This window comes from Agelaius phoeniceus, chromosome 9, assembly GCF_051311805.1.
Source record: "Agelaius phoeniceus isolate bAgePho1 chromosome 9, bAgePho1.hap1, whole genome shotgun sequence".
In the NCBI taxonomy this organism is placed as follows: Eukaryota; Metazoa; Chordata; class Aves; order Passeriformes; family Icteridae; genus Agelaius; species Agelaius phoeniceus.
The window spans coordinates 30699986-30715080 of record NC_135273.1 but is presented as its reverse complement, the minus strand read 5'-3'; the positions used below and the strand labels follow the sequence as shown (position 1 = coordinate 30715080).

General features: G+C 46.4%; 1 protein-coding gene across 18 annotated transcripts in view; it reads right to left on the bottom strand.

Annotated features, from left to right (window-relative positions):
* Nucleotides 1-15095, bottom strand: part of PCDH15 (protocadherin related 15) — a 642855-nt gene that overhangs the window by 623805 nt on the left and 3955 nt on the right. The window contains exon 1 of one of the 18 annotated variants that reach the window (XM_077183414.1): nucleotides 14866-14888. The exons of the other annotated variants lie outside the window; for them this stretch is intronic. The gene's annotated coding sequence lies outside the window, so the exon portion shown is untranslated. Of the gene's footprint in view, nucleotides 1-14865; nucleotides 14889-15095 lie in introns of those variants that run through there. 18 annotated transcript variants of the gene reach the window in all.

Sequence of the window (15095 nt, the reverse complement as noted above, 5' to 3'; positions counted from 1 at the left end):
CGGTGTGAGTAAACAGCCAGCAGAGCTGAAGGGAGAGCACAAAGAATTCAAGGGAGAAACACAACTGGAGCTCAGCAAATCGATACCTCCCCAGCACATGAGCTGTGCTCCTCATTAGTCCACAGCTCATGTTAATGGCCCTTCCCATCAGGGCTTCTGGAGGGTTTTAAAAATACGGAGAAAATTAAAAGGCTGTAAAAATGCTCAGCTCGAGGAAGCAATAAGTGAGGGAAAGCTGAGAAGGGCCAAGCTAAGCTTGATGCTAACTGGCAATATAGGAACTGTGGTTCCTGTATTCCTCAATCTGTCCTGTTTGCCAGGCAGGAATTGCCATCCTGGAGCAGTAATAAGCCAGAGGAAAGCCTGCATTTGGGCACAGCTGTCAGGGAAGAGCTTCTTAAATTCAGATTTTCCCCAAAATTGTTGAGCCACCAGCATTGTTCTCCATAGATGGCTCCCAGTACAACGGGGGAAGAGAAAATTATTTTCATGTCCTCTGCTTTTAGAATTTGAATTCTTTTTTCTCTCATTGGATGCAATCCTCTGGAGTAAAATTAAAATTAGTGGTGATAGCCATATAATAGTCTAGGGGGAGGAACATGTACCAAAACACTCTGCACTTCTGTGGTGTTTCCACTTGGAGATATTTGCTTCCATCCCCTCCCCTTTGGTATGGAAGGAAAGATGTCACCACAGCCTGCAGCAAAAGGCTGAGGTTGGAGTAAAATGAGCTGTTAAACCTGAGGCCAGAGGAGCAGCAGACACAGAGCTGAGGGGTCTTTTCCTTACTCTGCCATAGAAAACTGAACAAGTTGAAGGCAGAAAAACTGAATAAGTTCAAGGTGTTGGAAATGGCAGAGCCAGACTGGCTGTTGGAAGAGCCAGAGGAGCAGCAGACACAGAGCTGAGGGATCTTTTCCTTACTCTGCCATATAAAACTGAACAAGTTCAAGGCAAAAAAAATGAACAAGTTTGAGGTGTTGAGAGTAGCAGAGTCAGACTGGCTGTTGGAAGAGCCAGAGGAGCAGCAGACACAGAACTGAGGGATCTTTTCCTTACTCTACCATTTATTCCTACCAGAGGAGGAAAGGAGCCATGTGGCAGACAAGGGAAAAGCAGGGTCTTAAAAACAGAGAGTTCCTCAAAAACTTTAGGGGACCTTATGAAGGATGCACATTTTAGCCAGAAATTCAGGGTACACAGGTGACAAAGAGGGCAACCACTCAGGGGCAGAAAAACTGAACAAGTCCAAGGTGTTGAAAGTGGCAGAGCCAGACTGGCTGTGCTTTCAGAAGGCTCCACCATTGCCACTGCACATCCTTCTGCTGCAGGACACTCAAGTGTTTCAAGACATGAATGATATAATTGGTCACAATTATTGGACATGATTTAAGAGATGAATGATATAATGGTCACAATAATTTTTTTTTTTTTTTAAAAATGGGGGAAAAAAATTCAGAGCAGCTACGTTTGTGTGTCTGAACCCTGTGCACACAGTTTTGGAAGGAAAGAGCACTCTGAAAGATGCAGAGGTCAAACATGAGAGGAGTTCACTGCCCAAGACCCACAGGCATCCAGCAAATCCAACAGCTTCTCAAAATATTCCTTCTGAGGCAGCAATAAACAAAGCTGATGTGATGTTTGTCCCCTCATTGGAACCGTAGCACTGTTATTTGGTACAACACCCTAAGGGGGACATATTCCAGAGAAAACAGACCTTGAAGGACTGCTGTGAGGGGAAAGGGAATGGAAATGCAAAGGAAAAGGGCTGGGGGAGGGCTCCAGCACAGCTCTCCCAGCCTGCAGGAACACCCTGGGCAGAGTGGAGGAGAGTAGTGGGTGCTTGCCCACCCAAATAAAACATCCTACCTGAGCCTGCTCCTCTGGAGCTTCCCAGCTGTGCCTGCCTCCAGCTGTTGGAGGCTCTGGAAGATTTCCTTACCCACACACCACCCCAGCTGGCTCTGTGTGCTCAGGTGAAGCCAGCAGGATCCTGCAGGAGAAAGGCACAGTGCTACCTCCCTAAAGGCTGATCCTGGAGGGAGCAGAGCTCTAGCCCTGAGCAGCAGGGAGCCAGCTGAGAGCTCAGAGCATTTCTAAATAATGCTGCACGTGAGCACAAAGGAGGTGAAGGTTTCCTGGCAGGTCAGACACCCCCAGTGCTGACTGTGGGGTGGCACCACCCAACCAAGCCTGCTCAGAGCCAGATGTGCCCTGGAAGCTCTGCCAGCAGGGATGGATCTGTGCCCACATCAGCAGATCCCACGGAATGATGCTCAGACACTTGCACAGCTGGGCTGGCTGCACAGGTCACAGCCCAGCCCAGGCTCTGCTCCACACCAAAGCATCTGAACTGCCTGAACCAGGCAAGGCTGCAGCAAAACTGCTCCTGCCTCTTTCATCCAAGGACAGACACACAGATTGGGGACAGCAGAGCTGCCCACATTTTCCATTAAGTGTCTGCACTGTGCAGGCTGTTTGGAGAGAGAGGGAAAGGAGGATATCAGCTTTTCTAAGCTTTTCCCTAAGCAGCACTTTGGAGTCATAGAATGGTTTGGGTTGGAAGGGATTTAAAGCCCATCCAGCACCATTCCCTGCCATGGCAGGGACACCTTCCACTGTCCCAGGCTGCTCCAAGCTCCATCCAGCCTGGCCTTGGGCACTGCCAGGGATCCAGGGGCAGCCACAGCTGCTCTGGGCACCCTGTGCCCTGTGTGGGTGCTGAGGAACTGGAAGAACTTCCTACTGATATCTGATCTGGACCTGCTCTCTTTCACTTTGAATCCATTCTCCCCTGCCCTGTCTCTGCAGTTCCTGCTGAACTCTCCTCTGGCAATGCTCCCCCAACCCTCAGAAGCCACACTTTCCACACTACAAGTGTTAGGGGAAATATTCTGGGTTAATCCTGGCACATTTGCATACTGCCCACACAGCTCCAAAACACTGAGGGTTTTTTGATTTAACAAGTATTTAAACGCAGAAAATCCTCAAGCCCCAGATGAAACCTCAGCTCACACCTCTTGATGATGCTGGGAGCAAAGCAGGTCTCATAAGAAAGAGGTTGCTCCATCTGGGAAACTACAGGCCAAAAAAAAAAGGAACACAATCCCTCTCTCCAGAACGGGCTGTGGAGGCAGGGGACACCAAAAAGGGCAGGAAACTACTTCAGCAAAAGGACAACGCTGGCACAATAACAAACACAAAAATATGGGTCTTAAATAAGCACAAATTGTAAGAGATAGGCAGAGTAATTTGAGCAATCAGCCTTTGGCTGAGAAGAGGGAATATTACCCATGACATGCTTTGTTTTGTGAGAGGGAATGTGCAGCCAGGCAGGCTCAATGGTCCCCTCAAGCACTGAGCTCCCATGAGAATTTTAACAAAGCCACTTGTTTATTGGAGCACTTGAAGGAAACGATTTTCTAAATGACCACTCAAGAGAGGCAGAAAGCAAACAGAGCTCACCGAGGAGCAGGGCACAGGTGAGCAGAGCCATCAGAAATGGCTTTGGGGAACCCAGGGCAGGAGGCTGGCTCCTGGGATCTCCTGGATCTAACAAGGTATCTCCCCAAAAGACCCTGCCAAGGGTTCTGTTCTAAAGGCTGTCGTGGGTCAGCATTCCACATTTTCTTTTTCATAATCTTGTTGCAAAAACAGCAGAAGGTCTTGGTTTTCTTTCATTTCTTTTCATTTTTTAAGCCCAAGGAAAAAATTCAGGTTTTTATACTGATACAAAAACAAGAAGCTGAAGCCTGCATTATTTTAAAGAGCAATGCAACACTTTGAAGAAGCTGATACAACAACACTGAAAAGCAGGGATGGCACAGAACATGGGGAACAAGACTTTGGACGATATTTGAAGAGAGAAGTTGCAGTTTTTACCTCCTGCTCCCTAATTCCACCCATTTCCAAAGGAGCCAGGATGCCCATCAATCCCAGCAGATTAAAATCTAATGACCAATCTTTTGCCATTAGACATGCCTGCCTACCTTGGAGCCAACATCCAGCCTTGCAGGTGAGAAGCTCTGGGTTTGCTTCTAACAGCTCTCAAAAATAATTTTCCAGGTTCTGAGCTCCTCATTATAGCTGATTTCAGAGTCCAAAATTCATTAGTTGTGCTTCACCACCTCCCAGCTGACACCATTGTACAGTGCAGCCAATTCCTTGGAGCTCTGACACTTCTCCCAAGTATACAAAGGTGATGTTTATTTTTTTTTTTTTTTACCTTCTGTGGAAGGAAACATAACAGCAATGGAACAACACACTTGCTACGTGCTGCAAGGGGATTGAAAAAGGGAGAAGAAAGGAAGAACTGATTGTATGTCTTGAGAGGGCCAGCAAAGCTCACTTTGTGTTCTTAACAAAATTTCAAGTCCGTGGCCTGCCTGAAATTATATAAGGATGGGTCAACTAAAATGTGTAAATGGTTCCATGCTAACCACAGGAGAAAAGCCACTGCCAACAACTCTGGACCCTGTGATCTGGGAAACACAGATTGTTGGTTTTAAGTAGCTCCATTTGGATGCATTTTTTTAAAGTAGAGATGCTGCTAATTTGACCTCTAAATCTACCTTACAGGTATGATGGAATTGAAAACAAGATTTAATCATATACAGTTATTAAAAAACATACAGCCAGGCAGGGCTGGCATACAGTTCCTCAGAAAGGCTGTGGCCATCAGACTGGGAAAAGAGAAACACCTGAAAATAAAGTTTTATTTTATATGGCAATGTGGATTAATCCTTCTGAGCCTGGTGTTGGTCATGCTCAGGGCAGCTGCACTCCCTTCAGTGCCTGCTCAGATTTCCCATCCAAGCTTCCATGCTCTTCCTGCCTCAGATTTCACATCCAAATTTCCATCTTTCCAAGCCCTTCTTCCTTCAGATTTCACATCCAAGCTTCCATGTTTCCATGCCCTTCTTCCATCAGATTTCACATCCAAGCTTCCATGTTTCCATGCCCTTCCACCTTTGCATGCAACAAAACATCTTCAGCACAGGATTTCCCCATTTTCCATGAAAACCAATCCACATTTGCATGCCCATGGAACACACAACCCTCTGTCAGGTCTGGTTTGAGCTGAACCAAAGCTAAAAGTGGTTCCATGGCTTTTAGGAGGCTCTGGAGAGAATTTAAGCACTCACAAGTGGATATAGCTGTAAAAACAGGTAAAATGGGAAGAAGTCCTGTTGGAGCTCCCATTGCTCCTCAGCACTGTGAGCAGGACACTGCCCCCAGCTCATCCCTGCCTCCTTTCCAAGCTCTCCAGACAGCTCAGCAAAGCAGAGCACCATCCACCCTCATCCTTCCCAGAGGGGTTTACAGCCTAATCCCAAATTTCCAGCTTCTTCTCAAATTCTTGAGCCCCACAGCCTCATCCAAATCCATACCACCAGCAAGCAGCACATTATTCCTAACCCTACACAATTCCTTCAGCTAAAAGCAACAAGGAGTCCATGGATAATGCCACAGAAACTGCCACCAATCATGGGTTAAAGCCTTTTCCCTACCCCTCCAGAAGGCTGAAATAGTTGTAACCAGGCTGGAGAACACAACCAATTTATTACAGTGCTCGTTTCTTGCTGGCTCCCTCCTGCAATGCCTCTCACTGCTTCCAGCAGGATGTTAACTGCGAGAAAACGGAGCAGTGGGGAAAAGGAAACACTGTTGCTACAGATGTGAATGTCATGTAAATGTCAAAGCTCCTGTTAAAATTTGATCAGGAGGCTGAGTGAAAGGGAGAGAGTGTTTCTGTGAGTAAACCAGCACATTAACAAGAGTTGCTGCCTGTCTGCTCACAACGGGACCCCAGTGATGGATTTCATTATTCTTAATTTCCTATGTAATATTAAGCTGCAATTGATTTCACTAAAAGATCATATAAAGCAATACAAGAACTGCAAACAAATGTTGGTTGACAAGATGGAACTACATCAGTCTTAAGATTAAAACTTTTGTGTGCTTTTTTCTACAACTGCACTTCATTAAAAAAAATCACTTATTTTGCATTACAAATAAATGCCCCTCAACTTAGAAAGACCTGGAGCATGTGCAAATGCAATGTGCATTCATTCACCTGAACCAGGAGACACAAGGTGGTTTCCCACAAAATCCCAAAAAAAGCAGAACTCCAGCAGACACTATAGGGACACAGATAATTGCAATGAACCAATTTCCAAAGTTTGGGGATTTTTTGGAAAGGAACTGTTTTTTCCATGATTTCACAGTCCCACTGGACACTTTTTCTTGGTGAAGCTCAGGAAGGAGACGTTCCTGTCTCGGGGACTCTCTCCCTGCTGTGTATCCTCAGTTCTGCCGTTTCAGGACCCTGGACATCTCCCAGATCGCTCCAAGAGTTCCAGCAGCGAGGCGAAAATGTTACTGGCACAGGAAAGAGACATCTGTCTACAGACAGGAGCAGGGCATTCGATTGGATTTTAGGAAGGAATTGTCGGTGATGAGGCCCTGGCACAGGGTGCCCAGAGCAGCTGGGGCTGCCCCTGCATCCCTGGCAGTGCCCAAGGCCAGGCTGGACTCTGGGGCTTGGAGCAGCCTGGGACAGTGGAAGGTGTCCCTGCCATGGCAGGGGTGGCATTGGATGGGCTTTAAGATCTCTTCCAACCCAAACCAACTGGGATGTAGCTGCTGGTTTTAACACCAAGCAGTATAAAAACTTGCTTCACTCTAAAACACACAGACTGAAAAATTCTATAGCAACGTTCAGGTTACTCAATGCAAATTTAGGACTAGAAAAATCATCCAGCTCCATAAGACTCTCTCCAGCTTTACATGTCCCCACCAAACCACCACCTCCTCTCAACACACAGGAATTATCTCTGGCAGAACCAAAGCCAGCCTTATTCCAGTTCAGAATTACTTTCAAACCAGTCCAACAATTGTCCTGAACTGATCCCTTTCTACCCAAAAAGTGCCCACTTCTATCAGATGTGCATGGCTCAGAAGACTCTGCTCATTCTGCAGTAGCCCTGACATCACAGTTACCAGTTGTGCCACCAAAACAACCTGCTCACTCCTTCCACAGGAGTTACACAAGGATATCCTTGGAAAGAACTTGGAATTTCATGCCCTCAATGACATCCTCTGTGGCTGGCAGCCCAAGCCATAAACTTGTCACTACCCTGAAAATTGTGGGAGGGCAAGAGGACATAACATCCATATTTCTGATGGATGAATCCCTTTGGTTTGAGACTCCCTTCATAGTTGGATTTTTTTTTTTTTTTGGTAATCTGCCTTCAAAGATATTAGAATAGGAACATTGTCAAAGACTCTAAGGGAGATCATTGTAACCCCTCCAAAAATGAGAGTTTTTAAGGGATTTCAATAATCCTCTGTCCTTTCCCTTCAATGAGGCAGGCACTGTCTTCTACTGCCTCACTGCTGTTTGAAGTCATAATCAGGAAGGAATAAAGCTGAAAGTTGCAGTGCCAGTGGACAAAGCCTCCATCTATTATGAATTTCATGAGCAGCCTGATTCATCTTCAGTAGTTTCAGTTCCCCCAGCGTCCTTCCCAGATGAAAAAAGGCCCCACTGGTGGCCAGCTCCCCTGTCCTGCTGTAGCTGCCATATTGCTGAACTTCCCTCATCCACAGAAACCTCTGGATAAGCCCAGAGCAGCTGCAGAGAGGACAACACCACCCAGCAGGAGCCTTTCCCCTCTCCCTGCTCTGCTCCCCGAGGGGGCTGCCAGGCACAAGGACACCACAGGGGCTGCTGGGGAATTCCTGGGGAATTCACTCCTCTCCCACTCCCAGCTGGGTTCTCACAGGATCTCATTCCCTGGAGCTTCTCAAAATACAGAGTGAATTTTACAAGCCCAGGGGTTCAGCAGTCATGAATCCTATTTTATTCAAGGCTGTATATCCTTAAAACCAAACCCATCTGAAGCTCACTGGGTGCATTTATCCAGATCTTCCTCAGGTATAAGGACTTATGCAAATAACTTTGATTCACATTAAGTGTTACAAGATTTATCTTTTCCTAAACGGAAAGTTTTATTCCAATGACAGGCATTGCTCTCAGAAAGTAAAAAAAAAAAAAAAAAAAAAAAAAAAGTGAAAAAGTAGTAAAGGAAAGCTGCTGAAGAAGATTATTATCTGCTCTATGATTGATTTGGGCATCTGAAAAGGAAAAAGTCCAGCAACTTAAGTAAAATGAGAGTCCTGGAAAGCTCCTTGACTATCAAAACTGCAGCAATTTCATTATTATGAAGAAATTCATTCTAGTGGACATCTGAGTAACAGAGTTCAGACTGCTCTTGAGAGATTTAAAGATCCTATTTGTGAATGTTAAATAACTTGAAGTTCCATAAGCTAAATGGATTCAGAAACCAGTCAGTGCTTCTTTGAATTTGTCTTGTGCTCACACATCTATCTCCCCCCCCCTTTTGTTGACAGGAACAAAAAAAATAAATAAATTCAATGACAATCTACTTCTGCATCAAGTTGTTCATTTTTCTTTGTCATACACATGGCACTGAAGTGTCACAACCTAATTCCATTAGAGTGTGGGTTTCATTTCTAGTTTGCACTCAATTCTAGATGCAACAAGTCAAATTAAATACACCATATTCGAATTACTTCCACTGTGCTGCCTCACCAACAGTTTCCTCAAACTTGCAATCTCTGTTTGCAGACAAGGGCAGAGAAGAAAGCCCTGAGTTATTTTGTGTTGTTGAACACACCACCAGAAAACAAAGGTTCCCAAGTTATTTCAAGCTTGGATATTACCCAAGTGTAAAAACTGGAAGAAAAAACCCAATAACTTCATAATCCATAAATTGAGTTTGCTTGGTGAAGCACGGTTTTGTTCAGGGGAGAATCTTGGGAATAAGGATCAGCCATGGGGCTCAAGAAGGTAAAACCTTGGAGTGCAGCCACTCTCAAATATTTGTTGTTTAGAGGAAACTCTCAAAAAACAGTTTAATGAAAGCTCAATCAAAACCACACCAACAACATTTGCCTCTTCTCCTACTCCCAAAAAGCCATCATGGATTTCTCTTTTTAGAAAAAGATTCTTTTTCTCCACAATCATGACAATAATCATCATCACCATCATAGAATTCGGGTTGGAAAGACCTCCATGATCAAAATCCAGCTGCAAATCCAGCCCTGCCAAGCCCACCTCCAACCCATAATCCAAGTGCCACCCGTCCAGTGCTGTAGAATCCATCCCTGAGGTTTGCCCAGCTCCTGTGATGGCAGCAGGCTGTTTGCTTGACTGGGGGAACACCCTGCAAAGAGGCCAAATTCTCATCAAGATCTGCGAGGAGGGAGCACAAAGCTGCCCAAAGTCACCCCAGCCATGTTTGGAGCTGCCAGTGCAAGGAGCACCCTGATGTCTCAGTGGGAATGCTGGCTCTGAATGATGGGTAGCAGGGAAATGTGGAGTTTCACACTCCCATGGGGCTAGGAGAGGGCACCCAGCTGACAACAGCCACATGGAGCATGGCCATGGGAGAGCTCCCAGCACATCCAGACCATCAGATCCATCACAGGAGTTCTCCCCCTCTTGCCACAACCATGGAAGTGCCCAGTGGAAGACAGCACCTGCTGAGACAGGGGCCCTGCTATTCCAGAAACAGAGGGGGAAGCTGAAAATGTTGCAACCAGCCATTCAAATTTCTCTTCACACTGGGATTAGTATCCATGTTTTTGTCAAAAGCACCACACGAAATGCAATGAACAGATTACAGTTGTATCTCTCACTCAAAAGGAAAAAAAAAAAAAATCACCAAAACCCTCCAACAGCTGGACACAACCAGAATTTGAATGGGAAACACAGGAGTATTTTTATCTATTTAAAACATGCAAGAAGGAACCGAGTGAATGAAGTAAATACAGCAATCAGCACATGGGTGAAGTGAGTGCAACAGCCTGGCTGTGCAGGAAGGTTCCCCAGTTACAATAAGAAGTCTGGAAAATGGACACATCACAGCACCAACCCTTACCACACAGTCCTCCCAGATCCTCAGGAACTGCTATTTACACCTTCCTTCTTACAACCTGGGTCCTAAGTCTTGAAACACAAAATTGTTTGGGTTGGTTTTAAGTAGAAACGTGTGTTAATGTGTATTTCTGGAAAAACAAGGCTATTTTAAGCACCAATTCCCATCCAGATCTGATTGCCCAAATACCAAATTAATAACAAGCACTGGCTGTATGTTTGTCTCCCACTAATTAAATTACTTCAACCAGAGCAGCATTTCAGTTCTTAAGCATAATCTTTACTTTAGAAAGGACTCACTACTCTTACTGAGACGTCTCCTTAAAATGCTTTACCAGGAGTATTTTTCTCCTTGCATCTTTTCCAAACTGCTCCCAGAAATCTTTCCAACAGCTTTAATCAGTCAGCTTTGCCTTTTTACCTCACTTTCTTCTCTCAATACCTCAAATGGTTTGTTCGGGTTAGAAAGTGAAGCGTATGAACTAAATTAAAAAAAATAAGGGAGCACTTCAGTGGCAGAAAACAGCTGCAGCCTTTGTGGCTCTTCCCTTTGAACCTCTCTCTGTTGCTCTTTTTTCCTTGCCCTTCAGACTGCACTATTCCAGGGGATTTATTTGAACCAGAACTGGTTTTTTCTGTGTCGCAGGGCATTGTTTGATGACAGACAAAACAGGCTGGACAAGGACAGCACTCCATGGCCCTTCCTCAGGCAATCACCCAGGCAAGCTTGGATTGTTTGAAGTTCCAAGGAAAACTGGGAGAAAGCCCAGCATTCCTCTGTTCACCTTTAGGCTGAGATTGCAATCTTGATGCCACAGGTGCAATCTCCCACTGGAGCATTATTTCCCAGAGGTTATTCCCAGTATGAGCCAGCACAGCCTGGGCAAGGCTTTCACCCACAGGGTGGGAGAGCCTGCCTGGCTCCTGGCTCATCCCAGCCCTGCTGTCCCTGCAGCTTCCTAACTGAGGTTCACCAGTCCTCTGCCTGGGCCTCTAATTGCTCTCCAAAGCCCCTGCAAGAAGCTCCCAGCAGAGACAAAGTTGCTCTGATGCAGCCCAAACAAACCAACAACCAACAATGAACACCTTCCCCTGCCTTTCCCACACAGGCAGAGAGAGGAGAGGCTCCCTTGCTCATCCCAGTTCAGCAGTGCTGGGGTTTGCTGCACCCTGAAATCTCCAAGGCAGCTCCTTGAGATTTTGTGGCTGCCCCCCATGATCCCTGGAAGTGTCCAAGGCCAGGTTGGATGGGGCTTGGAGCAGCCTGGGATAGTGGAAGATATCCCTGCCCACAGCACAGGGTGGGTCTGGATGGGCTTTAAGGTCTCTTCCAGACCATTTTGGGATTCTGGGATTAACCAAGTGTGAGAAATAGCTACTCACTTTTCATAGTGTAGGAAGGTTTATTAAACCTTATAAAAATACAACAGAAGACTGAATAAAGAAAATGATGGGAGCAAAATATTTTCCCTGCCATATGCTCAGCCCCCTCACACTGGAGGTTTTCCCTTTTTAACCCTTCTTTGCAGTCCAGTGGTGGAGATCTCTTCCTCAAATCCTGACTGGAGGTCAGTGTTCCACAGTACAAGCCAGCCCTCCCAGCTGTCCCTTGATAACCACGTGAGGGGGTACAACATAACTATAAACCTATAAAACTTTTCTTAACCTGTATACATGATATTTCTCCATTAACTGTGAGTCAATCATCACATTACCCATCTATCACACAAGTTTTGAGGGCAATCACACTGACAAGGTTGAATTTCTGCCAACAGAGGAATTCTGTCCTTCTCCCTGCTGGCTGTCCCTTCCCAAGTGAATCCAGGGAGAACAGCCTTGTCCCTGGCACACACAAAGCTCTGTGTTTTGGGTGCATAGAGGGGACACAAAGAGTTCAGATCAGTAGATTTATATGTACAAAACAGACACTCTTAAGTGACTTTAGCTCTTCCTTCAGAGGTTTGCCACCAGCCATCAGAATTACTTGTTCCACCTTTGGAGCTACAGCTTGATCAAAGTCCAGCAGACATGCAGGAGCCCCAGAACAGCCTGTCATCCTAACCCTAAGGGCTCAGGAGCACCCCAAGCCACTGCCAGGGATCACAGCCACTGCCTCAAGTGCCAGAAATAAACCACTTCCCACTACTGCTGAGCTAGTCCTGATTGTCAAGTCTCTTGTAATAAATCACCTAAGCATGAAAAGCTGCAGGAGCATCTCCTCTCCTGCTCTGCTGTGCTTGCACAAGCTTTTTAGGCACTCAGTGTCTCTTCCCCCAAAAGACTTCACATCAACAAATGCATCACATGGAATCCTCTGGTAGCAGCAAAATTAATATATACCTGCAAGGCACTTCTTTTCCCTTCATCAATCAGTTGATTAGTTATTTTTAATTAAAACAGCAAGCTCTGATTGCAGGATTTTGAGCAATAATCCCTGCCACTAACTACTGTTTTCTGTGGTTCAGACACTGAATTTATAAACTATTAATAGGACAGAACAAGCAAACTTGGGTTTAATTCTCAAGCAGCATTTTGGCTTGATCCAGATTTCAAGCTTCCACTATTCAGTTATCCCTCACCGTGTTTCAAGTACCAAGAAGTAAATAATAATTGGCTAACAGATCAGTTTTCATCTGTGCACTCTGAGTTTCAGACAAAAACAGCTAGTTCACACACAAAAAGCCCCAATGCTCCATTCTGACAGAAATCTGTTAAGTTTACTTCAAGCTTGGATGAAGAAGATCCAAAAAGAACCTTCATGGGTAAAAAGGTTCTCTTTGCCAAACCAAAGGTTTTATATCAGACTTGCAGACTTGCTGTTAAAACTGAACTAAAACCAGATTTTACTTTCCTATTTTCAGATTTTGCTGCTTGGCTGGACAGAGGCCCACATGCAGACACAAATATTTAAAAAATAAATAAATTTTTTAAAAAGGAACGCTACTGTTCATGTTCTTTTCCTGTTTGAGAGCATTTGGACTAAGGCTAGAGCCATGAATTTACTAGAGGCATGAAAAGTGCAAAGCTACTGGTTTCATTTCCTTCAGCTGCTTGCTAACCAGGAGCAAAGTTTTAACAACGTATGGCCCTCGCTGGAAGCTGTTAACAAGGTACTTAAATCCCAGGGTTCTGGGTTATATGTCCATGGATTTCAGGCTGCTAAGGCATGGGAAGAAGGAAAGGAGCAGCAAACAAGGGAGATCACTTTATAAGGATGTGTCCCACCAAGTAAAAATGTGGTTCCTGAAGCGTCCAGGAGCAATACATAAGGAACTTATGGAAGTTTAGATTGTAAATTGAGGGAAAAGAACTCAAGTTCTAATTCCTGTCTGATGCCCTGGCAAAGCTCTGTATCCCTGAATCAGCCCTGTGGCAGCTTCTGAAGCACAAAGCTTCAGCCTACAGCAAATGCCCAGCCAGCACTGCAGGGGAGCTGTCCCAAACAGCCACCAAGCCCAAGCCATCCCACACAATCTGCTCCATGGACACACAGCAGCAGCAGCTCAACTCTTGGTGCTTCAGGCTTCCATCTCTGCACAGAAAATCAGAGCCCAGACCTGAGAAGCTCATTTGCACAGCTGATGTGATGCTTCATTGGTGGAGGGATGAGTGATAACCATGGTCTCACAGAGCTGACTGAACCTCTTCATCTGCAAAACCGAGCTAGCACTCACTTTGGAAGGTGTTTAGCAGGCTGCTCTACCAACCATTCCAATTTTGCCTGAGGAATTAGGTATGACAAATTTCCAGATATGTGCGTTTTCATTGGGAAGTTACAGAAAAAAGCAGGATAGGAAAGCTGCACGTGAAACTTGGAATAAAAACAAGAGCAAGAGTAATTTAAGTGCCCCTTCACCTGTCCGCGGTCATTCCCTTGCAGATTAAGCTCGTGTCACCTACAGACACTGAGGGTGACACAGGGGGTCCAGCTGAAGCGAGAGGGGAGAGCCAGTAGTCCCTGATTTGGGAATCACCTGCCTCAAACTCCCCAAAGCTTTGACACACCAGAAAGTTGCAATCGGGGCGGGCTCCCGTGCCGCTGCTGTGGGTGACAAGGCTGTCACTCCTGCGGCGGTGCCAGCACGCTCCCGTTGTCCCTTCAGGGCACAGGAAAAGCATCCTGGCACCCGTTCCGTGCTCCATGCGCACCGGGCTCTGCTGCCAGGCAGGAGGAGATCGCATCTCTCAGCGAGGACTGAATTTGGAAAAGTTACACGGCAGGAACAGTTTGCATTCATCCCCAGCTTGCTACGTGGGATCTCGAGAACATTTGCTTTACCACTCCAGCTATACGGTCTGATTTTATTTTTAAATGTCTCTTTTTTTTCCCCAGTTTCCACTCATCAGAGAGCAAAACTGTTCTCAGTCGAAGTGAGAAACGTATTTGCCTAACACGCAGACAGCCCAAAGAGCAGTCTGAGAAATTTCTATGTCACGAACCTCCTCCCGTCGGGGGGTGGGTGGGAGCAGACACGGAAATGTTTCCACCTCAACTTTTGATGCTGGGAGTGGGAGCAGCCGCCTTGCCAACACAGGGGCTTCCCCCCACACCTCGGCGGGGCCCGAATGAGTCAACGGGAATTGATTTGCATCCAAAAACCCCCCCGGCTACCACACCCCTCCCTCCGAATTAACATCCAATCATCATTAATGGCCACTGCCGAAACACGCAGAGGGGATGGGAAGGCGGCACCTGCCTCTCCCGGCGTGACACCACCCACACCTCGGTGCTGCTCTTCCCAAGGCAATCCCAGTGCTCAGGCTCCAGCCCCCACGGCTGACCTCACCCTACATCCCTCAAGTTCGCACAACATTTCAAACACATCAGCTCGCACCAGCCACGGGGATAGATAAAACCACTGGGCTGTGTAAAAGGTTGGCAGCACAGTCACATCACCTACCAGGAGCGGGGCACCGGGGTTACCCTGCTGATTCCTGCCATAATCCCGCTCCAAAGCTTCCCGAGCCCGGGAAGGTGTCTCTGCGCAGCTTTGCGGTTGCAAGGCGAGGAGCTTCCCGTCTCCCCTCCGCAGGACTCCCCCGATGCCTGGAGGAAAAGGCAGCGGGGAAGGCACCCAGCACCGCTCCGCTTCCCCGAGGAGCTCGGAAATGAGATGGAGCAGCAAGCAGG